Raw genomic sequence first — 19997 nt, 5'->3', positions numbered from 1 at the left:
ATTACTGTTCATCCATTCTTAATGACGTACGAATTTTCATTATAAATATCTGACTGCTAATTTAATGTAACCCTTCTTTCAAGCTAGTAACAGAGTTTTCCCCACATTTATTTTTATTTTATTTTTTAAATTAGCCCCTCACAGGAGGCCTTGAGGAAAATAATTTCCCCTATGGCCTACGTCATTTTCGGGGGTCTTTTTTAATAAAGACGAAGTTCTAGGAAGGAAAATTCCGATCCAGCCCGCCATGCAGAACGCAGATGCATTCGCTGCCAAGACCAGGATAAACCACACACCATAAACTCAGGCACACCTGTAGTCACCTAACGTAGCGACCCACAGGGGGTGATGACCTATGGCAGACGTGTTGGTTGTCCAATAAATGGTTCCCGGGGCGGCGGTACCAACGCCCACCTCCAAAATTGAAATATAAAACCCATCATAGTAATCACATTAACTTTACTAAATAAATATATTAAAATTATGTAGTGATTACTTGGTGCTCACATAAAATAAGACTTCTAATACGCCAATGATTTTACCAAAGTTTTATTTTAGTAAGCATTGTCTAACTGTCTAACCTCGAGAAAGTCAACGTCAAATCAATAAAAAAACGTTTCATTTCTATTGAATAATTAAATTCGTGGGTTATATTATTAATTAACATTAATTTCTCATTGCATAAAAACTAGGCTACCACTGTACACTTGTCTATCTAATTTACTCGAAACCTAACCGTATCTGGTAGGTTTCCATAATAATTATGAAAGAAAAAAGAAAAAAGAAAGAAAAAAACTTATATTAATATGCACGCATAATCATAATAAAGATGATTCTCATAACAGTATGGTTCAGTATAATAGTATTGACAAAATCTATCTCAATTCCAGAGGAATCCAGTGTGATAAATATTATATCGTCAAGAACCTTAGAGGTCTTAAAATATATTAACACATCAACGTTGCATTTAATTCTAAGATTGATGACGTAGTGATAACTTCTACAAAACTAATCCAAAGTATAGCTTCATTATATACAAATAGAATAGAAGTTGTTTTGGAATGCTACAAAAATGGTTATTTGCTAAACCGGCAAGGAAAGAATTTAATCGTGGTGACCAGAAACTCGAATGAACTGTTTGACGTTTTGAATAATACTTGCATGCAGAATCAAAAGCATCCAAATAAGGTAATTATCGGCGTTGTAAATTCAAATTGCGGGGATTCATGTGTACAAGAAGTAGCAGAGTGCAGTTGGAGGTTCTTTCTGATGAACACTTTCATCGTGACTGTGAACGCGTTGAATATTGAAGACGAATTCAACGTTTTTACATATAGACCCTACGTTGACTCTTGCGATGGCATTCAAATTGAGAGAGTTTTTATGGGGAAAGATGAACTTTACCACTTCTTTATCGATGATCGAAAGGCACATGTGAACTTCCTCAATTGTTCCTTGAATGTAATGACATTTCCCCAACCTCTGTTCATGGTTAACAAATCGGATGAAAACCACAAGGAATATTCCGGAATCGAGGTGAATATGGTTAGTGTTTTGGAAAAAGCTTTTAATTTCACTTCCGAATATAAACCCTTTAATGTTTTACCTGGACAATCTGTAACCTTCAGGCCATCAGAAGACAAAACGTTTCTTGTTTCTTCTGCAATCTGGATAAACGAAGACCGAATGGAAACACTACTCTACACTCCTTATGAAACATTTAACTTAGTGATGTTCCTTCTTGCACCGAGAAGTTTAGATACTTTACATAAATTATTAAAGCCGTTCAAAACAAATGTTTGGATTCTAATATTGATTACCTGCGCAACATTCAATATTATTTACAGTTACAGAAATAAGAAGTTTTCTACAAGAAACAGTCATTGCAATAAGATGACTTCATTAGATGTATTGGGCGTTATTTTGGGATCGACTGTGATTGTTAAATTAGAAGGAAGGAAATTTAGGAGTTTTACAATATTATTTATTTTATTTACTTTTTATGTGAGGAATTTGGGAGCATTGTTCAAATATGTCGTTACTGATTTACGTGAGGTGCCTGCTGAATCGATTGAAGAAATAATTGAACAAAACATACCGTTTGGTGGAGCCTACGTCTTTAAACGCATGATAAACAAGACCAAGAATCTGATAGTATTAATACGCTTGCGTCTGGACGATGTAGGCCCTGTGATTGGTCAAATTCAAATTGTGTTTAAATAAGACATTAAAAATTAAGACACGATTTCATACTGAAATAGAATCGCCACATGTAATACTATATTTCTTCAAAAATATCGTTTCTGCTCATACAATTTTTGGATAATATCGAAGAAAATATGTCTTAGAAAGTTCATAATCCATTGGATTAATTACATTACAGTGAAAATTATCCACAATTACGTGATTACGTTTGACGTTTGACGAAAAAAGCACGCGTTAATTCAATATGGCCGATACCCGATACGCACCGCGGCAATAGGTGGCCGACAGAGCACACCTCTGGCGGTGTAAGAACGAACCATATGACTGGCGCGTATATTTAAATATGCAAAATTACTTGAACATCAAGCGTTTAATAATAAGATTTCTTCTGGAAGTTTATTTCAACTTTGTAATGGCATTTTTCATTATTATTTATAATTTTTTTTTGCTTATTAATTATATCTGATTTTATATTGACATGTTTTCTAATTTCTAAAATTTCAAAATTATTTATTTGCGATGCTTTAATCCTGAGTTAAGTATTTTAAGACCTGAATCTTTATCGAAAGTGTGATTCAAAAGATGATTTGCAAACTCAGATTCACTATTTCCATTTAGAACCCTGAGATGTTTTTTAGTTCTGACTTCAAAGTTTCTATTGGTTCTACCTTTGTAAAATAAATTACAATCCAGCCCAATTGAGTTTATAAACTACTGATTTTTTTGTTTGATTTTCGCCATCTGTATTATTAAGAATATATTTCTTCATTTTGTTATTAGAGTAAAACGCCGGTTGAATAGTACCAGGAATGTTTATATATATAATTTTAGAAGTGTCGTAATCCACAAACAGAATTCTACGCCATTGTTTATTTATATCTTAAGAAATAGGGTAAAAATACCGTTTGAAGATAATATGTTTAGTTATTTTATTTAGTATTTCAACTATCAATATATTAGAATAACCGTTATTAAATGTTATTTGTCTTATGAATATATTGTTTTATGGTTAAATGCAATTTTTTTTCAGGTCTTAAAATACTTCACACAGGATATAAAGCATCACAAATAAATAATTTCGAAATTTTAGAAATAAGAGAACATGTTGATAAAAGTAGATGTAATTAACAAGAATTTTTTTTCAAAACTCTCTTTTAAATATTTTCCCACTTAACTAGTCTTTCATATTGTAATTCCTAATTCTTATAAACCCAGCCTACTCTTACCCCTCCCCCCTCCTTCCACTTCTTTTTCCAATTGTATTCTATATTTAATTTTTGACTTCGGTGTATACTTCGTTCATGAAACATGTATTGGTTGTATATAATAAAGTGAAGTTTAAAAAGTTATTTGTTTTTTAATAAAATAAAGTTTAATCGGATAACATTATTTTATCTATTTCCATTGTATATCAATGCATACGTACATAATAAAATGTAAACTTTATATTTATTTATTAATTGGACAATTTGCATAGCGCCGCTTTTGTGATATATCACCTCAGGGGCGCAATATTGTAATAATCTACCTTTATATATAGATTTTTACTCTCCTGATGAAGGTGTATATATAATCTAACTTTAAACTTTATTAGATACAGTAACAGTTTTAGGTAAAGAATAACCACCAGTTGGAGTAAAATTCACACCTTTTAATTAAACCGACTGCTAATCACATCGCACAATTACCCTCCTTTTATCCATAAATACGGGTACAATTAATCAATATGTAATAATCTATTATTTCAGTCAACTTTGTTATCACTATCTTTAATTGTTGTGACAAACTATACGATATTGATTCAACTTATAGACATTGACGGTTGTACCACATATTTAAGCACTGCAAGTCTCCTATGAGCAAATTATATTAGGTACCATAACAGTTTATATCAGTTGTAGACATGTAGTCAATAATAGTGTTACATTTGAAATAATCCATCACAAATACGTAAAATTTCATTTATTCAAACAACTGTCATTCTTATTATGTCTAAATTGAGCATGTTATTATTCATTAACTCCTTCCTGTTCCGTGTTTTAACAATATATACTCACCCTCTCTCTGTGAATGACCTAATATCTACTTAATGAATGTAACTGTTGTTAGTATCACTTAAACTGGGCGCAGCCCAACCAAGTGCCGCCCGCAGGGCCTAGCAGCAAAAACCCGCGGAGCGGGTTTTTAACTGCTAGTGAACGGTTTATTCCGCTAGAATTTGGGGAGGTAGTCGAGAAAATGTTGAACGTAACAAACGGTGAAAGGTTTGCAATGTTGTTTAATCAGAAAATCTTGGGTATGGATTTATAAAAGGTAAACAAATCTTTGAACGATGTTCATGTAGTTAAGACACCTGTTATGACGGGGATATTAAGTATGACTAGCAGTTAAAAACCCGCTCCGCGGGTTTTTTTCTGCTAGGCCCTTCGGGCGGCTCATACTTGGGCTTCGCCCATTTTAAGTGATATTAACAACAGTTACATTTAATAGATATATATTAGAACATTCACAGAGAGAGGGTGAGTATATATATTGTTAAAACACGGAACAGGAAGGAGTTAATTAATAATAACATTCTAAATTTACGCATAATAAGAATGACAGTTGTTTGAATAAATGAAATTTTACGTATTTGTGATGGATTATTTCAAATGAAACACTTTTATTGACTACATGTCTACAACTGATATTAACTGTTATCGTACCTAATATAATTAGCTCATAGGAGACTTGCAGTGCTTAAATATGTGTTACAACCGTCAATGTCTATAAGTTGAATCAATATCGTTTAGTTTGTCACAATTAAAGATAGTTTTAACAAAGTTGACTTAAATAATAGATTATTACATATTGATTAATTGTACCCGTGTTTATGAATAAAAGGAGGGTAATTGTGCGATGACATTAGCAGTCGGTTTAATTAAAAGGTGTTAATTTTACTCCAACTGGTGGTAATTCTTTACCTACAACTGTTACTGTATCTAATAAAGTTTAAAGCTAGATTATATATACACCTTCATCAGGAGAGTAAAAATCTATATATAAAGGTAGATTATTACAATATAGCGCCCCTGAGGTGATATCTCACAAAAGCGGCGCTATGCAAATTGTCCAATAAATAAATAAATATAATGTTTACATTTTATTGTGTATACACCGAAGTCAAAAATTAAATATAGATTGCAATTGGGAAAGAAGAAGTGGAAGGAGGGGGGAGGGGTAAGAGTAGGCTGAGTTTATAATAATTAGGAATTACAATATCGTTAGACGGGAAAGACCAGTTGAGTGGGAAAATATTTAAAAGAGAGTTTATAAAAAAATTCTTGTTAATTATATCTGCTTTTATATTAATATGTTTCCTCATTTCTAAAATTTCAAAATTATTTATAGTGAAGTATTTTAAGACCTGAAAAAAACAAATAGCATATAACCATAAAACAATATATTCATAAGACAAATAGCATTTAATAACGGTTATTCTAATAAATTGATAGTTGAAATACTAAATAAAAAAATTAAACACATTCTCTTCAAACGGTCTTTCTAAAGATAGAAATAAACAATGGCGTAGAATTCTGTTTGTGGATAACGATACTTCTAAAATTATATATATAAACAATCCTGGTACCATTCAACTGGCGTTTTACACTAATAACAATAAAGAAATATATTCTTAATAATAATGGTAGCAAAATTCAAACAAAAAATCAGTAGTTTTAAAACTCAATTGAGATGATTGTAATTTCTTTTACAAAGGTAGAACCAATAGAAACTTTGAAGTCAGAACTAAAAAATATCGCAGGGCTATAAATGGAAATAGTGAATCTGAGTTTGCAAATAATCTTTTAAATAATGATCACACTTTCGATAAAAATTCAGGTCTTAAAATACTTCACTCAGGATATAAAGCATCGCAAATAAATAATTTTGAAATTTTAGAAATAAGAAAACATGCCAATATAAAATCAGATATAATTAATAAAAAAAAAAATATAAAAAATAATGATAAATGCCATTACAAAGTGATAAGCTTCCAGAAGAAATCTTCTTATAAAACGCTTGTTAATGGTAAGTAGTCAAGCAAGGCAAGTATTGTGAGATGCATATTTAAATATTCGCGCCAGGCATTTGGTTCGTTTTTAAACCGCCAGAGGTGCGCTCTGTCGGCCATCTTGAAGAAACGCGTGAATTTTTATAAACGTCAAACATAATCACGTAACTGTGGAGAATTTTCACTGTAATGTAATTAATCCAATGGATTATGAACTTTCTAAAACATATTTTCTTCGATATTATCCAAAAATTATATGAGCAGAAACGATGCTTTTGAAGAAATCTCGTATTATTATGAGGCGATCCTATTTTAGTATGGAATCGTGTCTTAATATTCAAGTTACCCGAAACAGACAATTTTAATTTGACCAATCAGAGGGCCTACACCGTCCAGACGCTGGGACAATAATACTATCAGATGATGGCTAAGAACTTTCCTTATGCCAATAGAATTATTTCAAAAATAAATACCCTGGCAGATGCTGGTCTGGTGTGCAAATGGTTGAGTGATGCAGATAAAACAAATGTAAAATCCCTGAAGATTTACCGAGAAGATCCTATTGTATTACAAATGGAGCACATTTGGGGAAGTCTTTTTATACTTTTTGTTGGATGTGCTATCAGCCTTATTGTTTTCGCAGTTGAATTGTCTCGGCCGAAATTCACCAAAGCTTTATTGAAATTTAATTTTAATTAGGTGTCTAGTCTGCATTTTCTAATAATCTGGAGTATTAAGGATTTTTATAAAAAAGTCTTAAATTTTTTTTCATATTCAAGGAGATTTTTCTTGCTACATTATTAATTTTTTTATGTATGCATTTCTATTTATTTTACATTGAATTAAATTTAAACGATTTAAAATTATTTATGTATATGTAAATTGTGTACAGTATTTTGTTGAGTAAGGTAAGAATGATGTGTGCCGTAAATAATTTATTTGTTATAGTGTTCGTGAATACCTCATCAGTAGAACCTGTGCTGAGTTATACTTTTGTTTTTGATATATAGTGGTGTGAATTGATTTTTAATATTTATTTATATTTTACGCCCGTACGGACTTTTACAAACATGTATATAACAATTGAGTGGACATTATTAAAGATTTATCACACCTTATACAAACAGGCAAAGGAGCAATTTACAGCTATTGTTTTTTTATTACAATTAAAGGACTTCTCTGGTACCTTATTACTATTATGGATAACTTTTTTTTAAGTTTCTTCATTCATTGAATTGTTTGTTAGATGCATTGATGATTTTTCGACTACCATGCTAGGCACATGCCCGTGTTATGGTAGTCGATAGAGAAAGTAAGTATAAAAAGCCACTACAGCACAGCCAGAGCACACGTTTTAAGGCCTGAAAATCCCACTAATATTTAATAAGTATGGTTGCCGACTTTGGAACCAGTGATTTTTAAAAAACTAAAAAAGAACTTTGCACTTGAGGAAAATGACAAAGCCAATACTAAAATTGTAATAATAAAGAAATGAAAATCCATGTATGTATAAAATTATTTTAATTTTTCTAATTACTAAAACATTAGTCTTTATAATTAAAAATTAGTGGTATATAATATCTAAAACAATAGTCCATAACTTTTATCGTGCGGACTATTAATTCTTATGGTATAGACATATTACACATAATATTTAGCACTTCTCATTATTCTTCATTATTAATTAAGCAAAATGTTAAGGTAGAACCGCAAGACAAGCAGCCATGTGGAAGCTTTGATGGACTAATTTTCTTAAAACATTATTGTATTAATATCATGTATTATGTATCATTATAAATAAATAAAAAATTACGAATATGAAAAAAATTTTTTTTTTGTTAAATATAGTATGACAGATGCACATTGAGTTGGGGTTATATATCGTTTTTTATCGGTGACCGGATAAATCATCACAATGATAATTCATCACATCTTTGAAAAGTTATATAAAGTCATGGAAAGAGATGAAACAAAAACTTTATTAACTGGGTTACGTAGGTTAGGTTAGGTTTAAGTTTTATTTTTTTAATCGTTTCTAATGACTTTATATCACTTTTTAAAAGTGTGTTGAATTGTCACTGTGTTGAGTTATCATGGAACCATTTATTGCGTCAGGATAGCGCAGCAATATGAAGAGTGGGGTATTTTCACAAACTACGAATACCGTTAAAAATGTGAGGAAGATTTCAAGATTTTTTTCTGACTATGATTATTTTATATTAATATGTCATTTTAATATTTCCATTCATACTTTTTTATTTCAAAAACGATCTCAAATCGCACATCGCACAGAGCTGGCTCGGGTTCTTTTTTTTTTTTTTTTTTTCTTATATTCCAGATCTTGGGGAGGGTGGTGCAATCCCACGAGCAATAAATAAATAAAATAAAAAAAAATATATTGTAAGATTATACATGCACAGTAAACGAAAACAAAATAAAATAATAATAATAATAATACAAAAAAACATAATGATAAAAACAAAATCTCAACTTCTACAGAGTTTTCGACTCTCAACTTGAGCCTTCCCATATCCTTATACGTGAGCGACTTTCGTATTTTCTTTGTAAAAAAAGATGAACATACTAACTATTGCAACAACTTATTTGATTATTCAGTCATGCCTAGAACAACACAACGAAAACCTTATATTATCGCGAAAGTAATGAGCTATCACAGTAATATGGTTTATTTATGTTCGTATTCTGATACTAATCTATTTCTAATGATTATTTTTATCAATATTTTTTATAACTCAATTTGACAAATAATACATTTATTGTTTTTCAAATTGAGTTTAATTAATTATTCAAAGGAAGGTTAATGCGATTTTCATTTTGAAGTTTTTTAGTAATGCATTTTATTAATTGTTGTTTTCATTGAGATAGAAATAATAAATAAGATTATAACGGTTTAGAATATACTATTATATTTAGTGCCAACAGACTACCGTTTTATTATTAGTATTGCCTAGTCATTAATAGGACCTATTAATTATAATATAATATACTATTATCTTTATCAATACTATTATTGATCTGTATGTTTTGTTTTTAATATCTCTTTTTTGCCTTTGATCACGTTTTGCTGAAATGTAATTTTTCTTATAGTGTATAATGATTTTGTGCTTCTGTGCATGATGTGAACATTTTTAAGTGGACTGTTGACATCCACGACATTACCTTTGATGCCTACACACTACCGTTTTCACTAATTACATAATTTATTTTTGAAAGGGGACATATCTTAATTGGGAAATCAATAAAAACCTAATAATTTATTTTGATTTTGTTATTTTAGCACATAGTCATAGAAGCAATTACGATGTTATTAGGTTAAATTTTAAAAAAATCGCTTAACAATAAAAACATAAAAATGATAACATTTGTGGTACAAACTAATACTAAACGAGGTTTAAATGTCAAAATCAGCTAACTAATCCCTCATGTGTTTGTTGAAAAATTGGTCGCGTAAAAATATTATAGATGTTTCAATTTAATAGTGCGGGTAGAAAACATCTTGGCCAATATATTACAATAATTCGGTTTTTTGATTTGCTCAGAAATTTTTTAAAAATATTTTCATTAGCAAAATATTTATGCTTATAAAAGATCTGTCGGAAATATTTTTATTATATAATTTGGAATATTAAATCTTTTACCACTTGATTAAAAAACACTATAATATTTAAATATAATTTTGTTTTTTTAACGAAATAAAACGGGTGGAAGTCACCGAATTTGAAATTGCAAATTGAATCTTATACAGTCTGCACATGCTAAATGAATTTTATATCAGTTAGCGCCCTGTTCCGATGGAAAACGGACGTGAGTGGTTTATTTATGAACGGACGTCTTTTGAATCTGACGCTTGGTTACGGGAAATTGTAGTTTTCGCTGTCTATTTTTAAATTTCTTATTATATACAATTACAATTTAATAGTACATCACAATTTTAAACAATAATATGTGTAGATATCGGAACAGGTATAAATACCTTGTGAGATTTGTATAACAAAACACAATAAATATTATATCATAATTTAATTAATACGATATCACAAATTAATTAATACGATATCACAAATTAATTAATACGATATCACAAATTAATTAATACGATATCACAAATTAATTAATACAATTGAATATTATATCACAATTTAAAACAATAATATGTGTAGATATCGGAATAGGTATAATACCTAGTGAGATTTGTATGACAAAAAAAATTAACTGTTTTTTTAAGTATTCAATAAAAATACAATAATTGATACATATTACACATACATGAAAAAAAGACACAAAAAATGTCCTTTTCCATTTTTTTTGTAAAACACAATTAAACAAAACATCGTTACTTTTATTTTGACGGCGAATCTAAAACTAATTTCAAATCTCGCGCGCTTTTGCGTACCAAACCGATGTACAAATGTAAAATTTTATCAAATGTAAATTATTTAAGAATTATTAATTAGTTTTTTTTCTAATAAATATAATGAAAACTACTTTCACTTTTTGAAGAACTCCATATACGTTTGTAATACTGAATATTACTGTCATACTTAAAACAAAGCGATTTTAAAAATTCCTCTGTGAGATTGATGTAATTACTTTTACGTTGACACTGGCAGAAAACATAAATATGTACATAAAATGTCTATGTAAGAGATTAGTTTTAAAATTACTTTTATTTTAAACTTCTAACTTTCCAAGGAAATGACCAAATATAAATTCTTATTAAATACTAAACTACAGACCAAAGTTTCCCCATTGAAGTGTTTACTGTAAAGCTTTTTTTTGAGTACTGTTGTTAAACTTTGATATTTACATATTTTTATTTTTTAATATAAATTACGATGTTTGCATATGTTGTCCCGAAGATTTTAAACAATCATGGTTATTCTTCGTTTGATAATTTGTAATTGAGATCACTGGAAAAAAATCTTTTCAGTGACTTCTGTAAAAATGTAAAATGAGTGAAGAAGTACGTGGAAAACTAATATTAATTGTGGTCCTTATTGTAAAACTTAATTTGTATGTTGGTACTGTACACCCATCAATTGATTTTGGGAGCCACCTCTGGGATGGAGCCCCGAAATACTTAAGCTTAGTGGATTCTGTGCAAAGGAGTGCGGTCTGTCTGATTGACAATCCAATGTGCACAGACCGATTGCCATATTTTCTGCACAGCCGCAATGCAGGCATTGTAAGTCTGTCTTACAGGTATTTCAATCAAGCTTGCTCTAAATAACTAGCGACATTGATCCCTTGTGCATAGGTGAACGTCCGCGATACTCGACGAACGTGAGCGGAATACCGCTTCCCAGTTGATCTTGGTTTATGATAACGGGTCGTTTATTCGACTCGTTTTGATGTATGAGTTTTACAGTTAATTTTGATATTCCTAAATAATTATTTAATTTAACTATTTTTTTGTATTTTTAGAGAAATTTTACCAGTGTGCGGTTAAGGGCGTAACTGGGAGTTTAACAGGTTTGTCGGGGACTTTCTTTTTATTGGTTGTTAAGTCTTTACAAGTATTTTATAATCCCTAATAAAAAGCCAGGCCCTTCCCGATTTCGAAATAATGTTTTACTAATGAATCGCCTTAATCTTGTTTTTTGGTGTTTTTGTAAGTGAAAAAAATCACACTTTCCAGATTTCAGACTATGGATGTCAAAGTCATTGACCCACAACTGCATATAAAATATTGCTGTCAATATGCTGTTCAATTTTAAAACTGGTTAAAGTGAAAGAAATTTAAAAAAAAAATCCGATTCTTTCACAAAAAATGCGTCTAAACCTATATAATAAAACTGTATATTTTCAAAACAGTCGCTTACGCCTATTAATTATAATCGTACATAATCAATCAATACAATCTATCATTCGTATTTTGATATTTTAGTTTCAAACCATCTTCAGTACACTTCTTCATCTTTTTTAACGCTTATACCAGAAAGCCTTAAGAATTATGAGCATGTCGGTTATGTGTGAAGGCAGCTTTAGTAATGTTGATAAGTTATTTAAAAAAAAATATTTCACTTTTATTGCTCGTTGATATTTCTTGTTATGTCATCCTCTACATTTGGTACTGCAGATAGTCAATATAATATATTTTTTTAATGTATGGTGCTAATCAATAATTTGTAATTTATCATCTTGTCGGTCAGAAATTACTAATACAATGGTTCAGTTTTAAGAATTATCTGAGCTCATAGACACGTATTTCGGAGATTTTTTGAGCTTACAAGAATAATGAATCTAATATACATTTTTCTGCCGTTTAGTCTTTTAATATTATTGACACTATCATTGTCAGTACCAGAAGAAAATCTTCTGATAAATACAACATCATCAAGGACTTTAGATTTTTTTTAAATATATGAACGTGACCGGAGACGTCAATGTAGTATTTAATATAAAACAAACGATGAACGCTAAACAGACGATGGAGGAATTTAATTGTGGTGACGAGAAACTCAAATGAACTATTTGATGTTTTCAATAACACTTGTTTGCATTATCGAATGCATCCAGAAAGGGTGGTTATCGGGGTATTAAATTCAAACTGTGGACATAAATGTGTACAAGAAGTAGCTGAGTGCAGTTGGAGGTTCTCTCTGGTGAATACTTAAATTGTGACTGTGGACACGATGACTACTGGAGATGATTTCAACATTTTTACTTACAAACCTTACGTCGACTCTTGCATGGGTATTCAAATAGAAAAAATATTCATGAGAAACGATGAACCAATAAAGAGCTTTATAGATGACCGAAAGGCAAATGTGGATCTTCTTAAGTGTACATTGCTTTTAATGTCATATCCTCAGCCTATGTTCTTGGTTAACAAATCAGATGAAAACCACAAAGAGTATTCCGGAATCGAAGTGAATATTTTGAGAGAACTAGAGAAATCCTTTAATTTTACAACCGAATACATTAAAACAGTCACAGTTTCTATGTTTGAACCACTAAGAGAAAAGGTATTTATGTTAGTTACTCAATGTATAGGCCCGATGGGCGTGTACAAATAGTGAATAAAATATTAAAATATTGCAAAAATCTTTTTATTATATTACCAGAATGTTCATTTCTTTATTAGTAAAAAGATTTTACATGTGACAAAAAATGTTACCTATAATCATTGACTGAAATGAGTTTACAATCAATGTAATGACTATTGGAATACGATTATGAACGAGGAAGGTTTTTGGTTTCATAAATTTTAACAGTTTGACATTTATATTCAGTTGCAATTTATTGATGATACACCAGTCATGAAGGTTTTTCAGATTATTCTGTGTACATATTGTAAAGTAACAGAATTCTCTAAACACATTTAAAAACCCCGCGAAACACTATTCGACGAAAAACTGGTCGGCGCAGAACGGTGTGCATCCATTTCCGCCCACCGACGCCAGCAACCCAACGGTTTTCGTGTGTCGGCCATCTTGGCCACACTTTCCACTCTCCGCGCTGCCCAAGGATCGCCCAGCCGAGCACGCTTACGATTGCGCTTGTGCACCTGTACCACCTTATTTCCACCCTGCAATTTTCTGGAAATAACTCCTTGTTTACCCTAGTGCCCTAGCAAACCCCCCGCACCCGTGGAACATCACATGTAAGCGTACTCCAAACTTTTGCTCGTTATGTGCCTATTTTAAAGCCTTTCACAGACGTCTGCCCGACGAACCAAAATGAGAGATAGATTCGTTAGTTTCAACCAGTCAGGATTTATTTTAGGATGAATACTTTGTGCCTTTTGTGTTATACTCTGGTGTGTGTGTTTGTAAATACATCCTAAATCACCCCAATATAGTGTTTCATTTGACGAGAGAGTGGAGTTGAATTGTTAAACCCGTCCATCGTGTAAAGGCCTGTGAAGCCGACCCAAACTGAGCTAATCTATGAGTCTCCTGATTCTACCACTGAAGTTGATTGCCGGTCACTCTAATCTTGGCAACCCTTATACGGTCGCGCAAGGTGGAACCCCCTCACCCACGCTGGCACCACAACCGGCCACCCTAACACTGGCGCCCTAACAATATGCAGTCGTACGTATTGATGATACACCAGTCGTGAAGGTTTTTTATATTATTCTGTATACATATGCAGTCGTACATAGTGATGATACACCAGTCGTGATGGTTTTTCAGATTATTCCGTATACATATGCAGTCGTATTTCTTATAATAGCAATAGTTATGAACTTATTTTAAAATTAAAGTTGGTTAATATTTTTATTTCGTGTCAGTAGTTAGGACAGTCAAAAAATATATTTTTCAAAGCATGAATGTAAATTCATAACTAATAAAAATGGCTCAGTCTAAACGAAGTTCGTAAACCTGTTTTTCACAGAATTTTTTTTTCAAACAGAATGAATTTCATATATATTTTTCTGCCTTTTAGTACAGTAATATTACTGACCCAATCGTTGTCACTAACAGAAGAATATCTTCTGATGAATACAATATTATCGAGGACTTAAGATGTTTAAAAATATATGCACATGACCGGGGATGTCAATGTAGTCCCTAATCCAAATAATGAAGATGTTCAGATCAGTGCTTCTCAATTAATTCAATATTTAACATTACGGAATAAACATCGAATTGAAATGTTTTGAGCTGTTACAATAGCAGTTTTTTAAGACAAGGGTGGAATTTATATGTAGTGACGATTAACTTAACAAAATACTTGTATGCAATACCAAATGCATCAAGACAAGGAAGAGATCTGGATTCTGGGGACCAAATTCAAACTGTGGACATACTCGTAAATGTGTTCCATAATAGCGGAGTGCATTTGGAGATTTTCTCTGATAAATACTTTCATTGTGACTGTTGACGACGCGCTGACTATGGGAGATGACATGTCCGTACATATGTCCGTCTGGCACACTACGACAACTCGCCAGAAGGTTTGAGTCTACCGCCTATGCATAATTGCCGTGCCACCGAAACTTCCCGAAGGCCCAGACTGAGCAAGTGGCTCCGATTTAGTTGCAATTCATCTACCTACTGTTGCCACCGGCTGTACAGTATAAATAAGCCCGACGCAGCGAGCAGTCAGTCAGTCATCAATCTGCCGTCTGTGGACAAATCTCACGAGTGACGATCGTCGCGTCCCCCGCCCCCCGCGATGGGCAATACACCCGGCTTCGCCCGTACAATCATGGACTCCATTGGGACATCATCTTAGCGTCTTGGCCACGTCCCTGGCCAGCGCTACTCGGATTACAGCGCCCTAGTTCCAGCTTCTCTGACCAGCGCTACATCCACGCATCATGACCACCACGAAGAGACGCAGCATCCTCACTGGTCTACGCAGCTCCCGCTCAACCGCCTACAAGGTTCGCCGCACCTTCGGCTTTCCCGTCAGCACTGGAGTACTGATTTCCAAAATCGCCAGTGCAGTCATCGAGTCCCGGTCACCAGCGCCCGGCGTCGACTCACTGACCCGCGCTTGACTTGTCATCACAGCCAGCATCCGGTGAATACATCTGTCCTACGTCAACTCTCGTTACGGCTACTCTGACTCAATAAACACTGTGACCTTCACGTCACGCCTTTTATTTCGTGCCTCTCACCTGATCCTCAAAAATACTTTGAAAGTATTAAAGAAATCTTTTAATTTGTCAACCGAATTTATTAAATCAATCGCCACTACTCGGGAACAGCTTGCGAACTACAAATCACTAGAAAAAACTTTGTGTTCCCAAAATCGATCTTCTTAAATGATTGGAAAAAGTAATTATCATTCCAGATTAATCCCATGACATTATAATGATCCTGCCTGCGACTAGAGGTTTAGATAATCTACACAAAATTTTCAAACCGTTCAAAGGTAATGTGTGACTTCTAATACTAATTTCCTGTGCGGCGTTCAATTGTATTTACCCTCACAAGAACACGAAACTTAAAATGAACTCAAAAATGAAAAAACGCGTTAATAAAATGACTTCTTTAGACGTTTTGGGTGTTATTTTGGGTTCATTTGTCATTGTTAAATTCTAAGGAAGTAAATTTAGGATGTTTTAAAATGATATTTTTGTGCTCACATTTTATGTAAGGAACATTTATTCGGGGGTATTGTTGAGATATGTCGTTTCTCATTTGCACGAGGCACCTTCTGATTCGATCAAAGAAATTATTTTAGGAAACATTCCGTTTGGTGGTTATAATGGACTGTGTGATATTTTTTTATGTAAACTCGCAGAAGATATTCACTGCCGTTAAACCTGCAGATATAAACGCAAAATTATTAATAATTTCAAACGGTGAAATGTTTGTGATAGGATATGGCTAGTCATATTTGTACATTAAATTTGCAAAATAAAACATTCAAGTTTGTGGATGTTACGAAAAAACACATCATGAGCGAATTGTTAAGTATGTTGATGGCTAAGAAATTTCCAAATGCTAATACAATTATCCAAAAAAATAAAATTCTCCTTGGGAGAAACAGGCCTGATATACAATATTATTAAAATTAATAATATAATAATAATAATAATAATAAGTGTTTTATTATCTTTTTTTTTGTGTAACAAATGGATATAATGATATCCTCACTGGGATCTCCCGTGATTAGTTTTGCAGACTGTACGAATCATAGATCTCAGAAGATTTATCGGTAAGATCCCATTGTATGACATTTTGAGTCAACGGGGAAAAGCTATGGAAGGTTTTGTCCAAGTATGGAGTAAATACGAATCTCACTCAGGCAGTTGCGTATATGTATGAGGGAAGCGTTGAATGTGTTAGGGTGAACGGTGATTTTACGGGGTAGTTTGATATGATAAAATGTGTTAAAAAAGGCTGCTAAATGTCACCGTGGCTATTCAATCTAATTGATAATTGTATGAAAGAATTAAAGGAGGTAGGATTGGGCGCAAATTTGAGTAATCTGAAAGTATGTTGCCTGTTGTATGCTGATGATGCGCTGCTGATTGCTAACAGTATGGAAGATCTACAATCTCTCATGTCTAGGATGAATTAAATAAGTATGAAGAATGAGTTGATGATGAATGTAAGTAAGTCTAAAGTAATGGTATTTGAAAGAGAGAGTACGAAAACAGTGTGCAATATAGTTTTGAATGAGGAATACTTGGAGCAGATCGATGAGTTTTTGCATTTAAGAAGATGTTTAGGAGAGATTCGAAGAATGAGAGCGGTATTGAAAATAGGCTAAATTCAGGTAGCTCCATTAATGAAGGAATGAACGTAGTTGGCGTAGAAAAAATATTCAAAGAAGCAAAATTAACAGTCCACAATGGAGAGCTAGTACCTACCCTGATGTATTGAAGTCAGGCATGGAACTGGCAGAGATGAATAGATGAAATTAGAGTGAATTCAGTTGAAATGAGATCGCTGAGGCGAGACCTATGGTAAAACCAAATATGTTCGTATGAGAAATGTGGAGATCCGCAAAGAGTGCAAGGCTGATGTAAGCGTAATGAGTAAGATCAAGAAAGGGACGCTTAGATGTAAGGAGAGTCCAGTGATACTATGGAATTCCTAATTGGAGTGTGTTATGAGGTTGGAGGTAATGAGGACGAATGGATATGGGAATGAGGATTTTGGGGAAGTACCTGACTCTTCAGATCTGATCGCCAAACACTGTTAAAGCCATTTCAAGAAACATTTCAATTTTTAATGGTGGTCTTACACCACGGCGATACTCACTCTTTTTTCACTCTTGAATGTCCCAAAAATGTATTTTGTAATATTTTATACGAATATGTTGTGAAATAACACAAATTAACCAAATAAAATTAACTTGCACGCCGGAGTTACTCACTCAACAACATATAAAAAACTTAAAAATATCGTATGAATCTATTATTAAATAATTACTCACTTTGACTGTAAATAATAAATAAACATACTTAAAACCATTACTTAAATATCCGTATTTAAGTGAGAAGGTTGATCTTTAAAAAATGACTGCAGAAATTGACCTTATTAGTTCAATATTTAACATCACTCAAATGCCAACCTGATTTTTGAATTATGTTTTGATTATTTCTCTGTCTTAATGAAATAACTATTAATCAAACGCATCACTAAAAAACTTCAAAATATCGTATGAATCTATTATTTAATAATTACTCACTTTTACCAACAACTGATTGATAAGAAAGAAAGATTGACGAAATACGAATATTCGTAAGAATTATAAATTATTGTCAAAATATGAACTAATTAAACCATGTTATTGATAAAGAACGCACATTACTTTCGTCTCAATGTAATTTTTGTCGAATTGTTCTAGACATGACTGAAAAATCAAAAAATTGTCACGGAATAGTTAGCAGTAGTTCAATTCTGCGAAGAGCCTAAATGGCAAATAAAGGTATTGGTACAAAACGGTTGGGGAAGAAAAACAAAATGGGTGAGAGCCAAAAATACAATTGAAATTAACGTATTTATTTATTTTAGTTTTGTATGCCAAGCGCTATTTAAATAAATGAAAGTTATTGACAGTTGGAAAGAAAGAAAAAATTAAAAGATTTTTTATGATAACAAGAAAAAAGAATACATATTAGTACAAAGTTAATAAAATAAATTTAAAAAATATATACATTTTGTTCTGCTTAAATTTTTAATCAGTACTGATTTATAATAAGATACAGGCATATTAAAAACATCAGCTAACATTGCATACGAGTTAGCAGTGGTGTGTAATCTATTTACAGAGTTGTAGCCTGGAACCGTAGTATGATTGTTATACTCGTGGTAATACAAATTAGGGACCTTGATCTAATAGTAGGAACATGAAAGTGAACCACAATAAGGAAGTTGAGTAAAAAATATTTTGACTTTATAAAAATATGTTCATGTTCATGTAGATCAACAAACACCGATTCTGAATATACATATATAATTCTATTTATGTTCATGTAGACCAACAAACACCGATTCTGAATATACATATATAAATCTATATATGTTCATGTAGACCAACAAACACCGATTCTGAATAAACACGCGAAATTTACAATACCTTACAGTAGTACGCATTCACAATCGGTAATAAATAGATATTGTAGTCTTTTTACTAATATTTTAAATATAAAACTGAATAAACATGCAACTTTTTCAAGCAAAATAGTTTAAATAAATGAGAGATGGCAGATGTCAACTAATGTCCACCATCTAAAAGTGCACGAAAATCGGTAATACCAACAAACGTCAGTCACGGCACCAACGACCAAAATAGAACAAGTCCTTTTTACATCCCGATTAGACAAACTGGATGAGAAAAGGTTTCAAAAAGTAAAGGCTAAAGTGAGAATTGACGTAAAACAGGAAATTAAATTATTTGAATTTTGGTGAATTTTACCTGTAGAAACTACTTTCACTCTTACTTTTACTCTGGCAAGTTTTTTGTTGTTCGTTCATTCACCGTTGGTTCTGTAGATAGTCAATATAATACTTTCTTTAAATGTCATGGTGTGGATCAATAATTTGTAATTTATCTTGTCGGTAGGTAATATCGTTAAAATACCATTTTAAAATAAGTATAAAAGTCATTACTAATAAAATATCTCCGCGTTACGACTTAAATCTAAGCTCGTAAACACGTTTTCGAGCTTACAAGCATAATGAATCTAACATCTGTTTTACTGCCGTTTAGTACGGTAATTTTACTTACACAATCATTTTCACTCCCAGAAGAAAATCTTCTGATAAATACAATATCATCAGGAACTTTAGATGTTTTAAAATAT

This window comes from Hesperophylax consimilis, chromosome 12 (genome assembly GCF_061612785.1).
Source record: "Hesperophylax consimilis isolate HC1 chromosome 12, BYU_Hcon_1.0, whole genome shotgun sequence".
NCBI classification, from domain to species: Eukaryota; Metazoa; Arthropoda; class Insecta; order Trichoptera; family Limnephilidae; genus Hesperophylax; species Hesperophylax consimilis.
Note: the sequence above shows the minus strand (reverse complement) of the source record.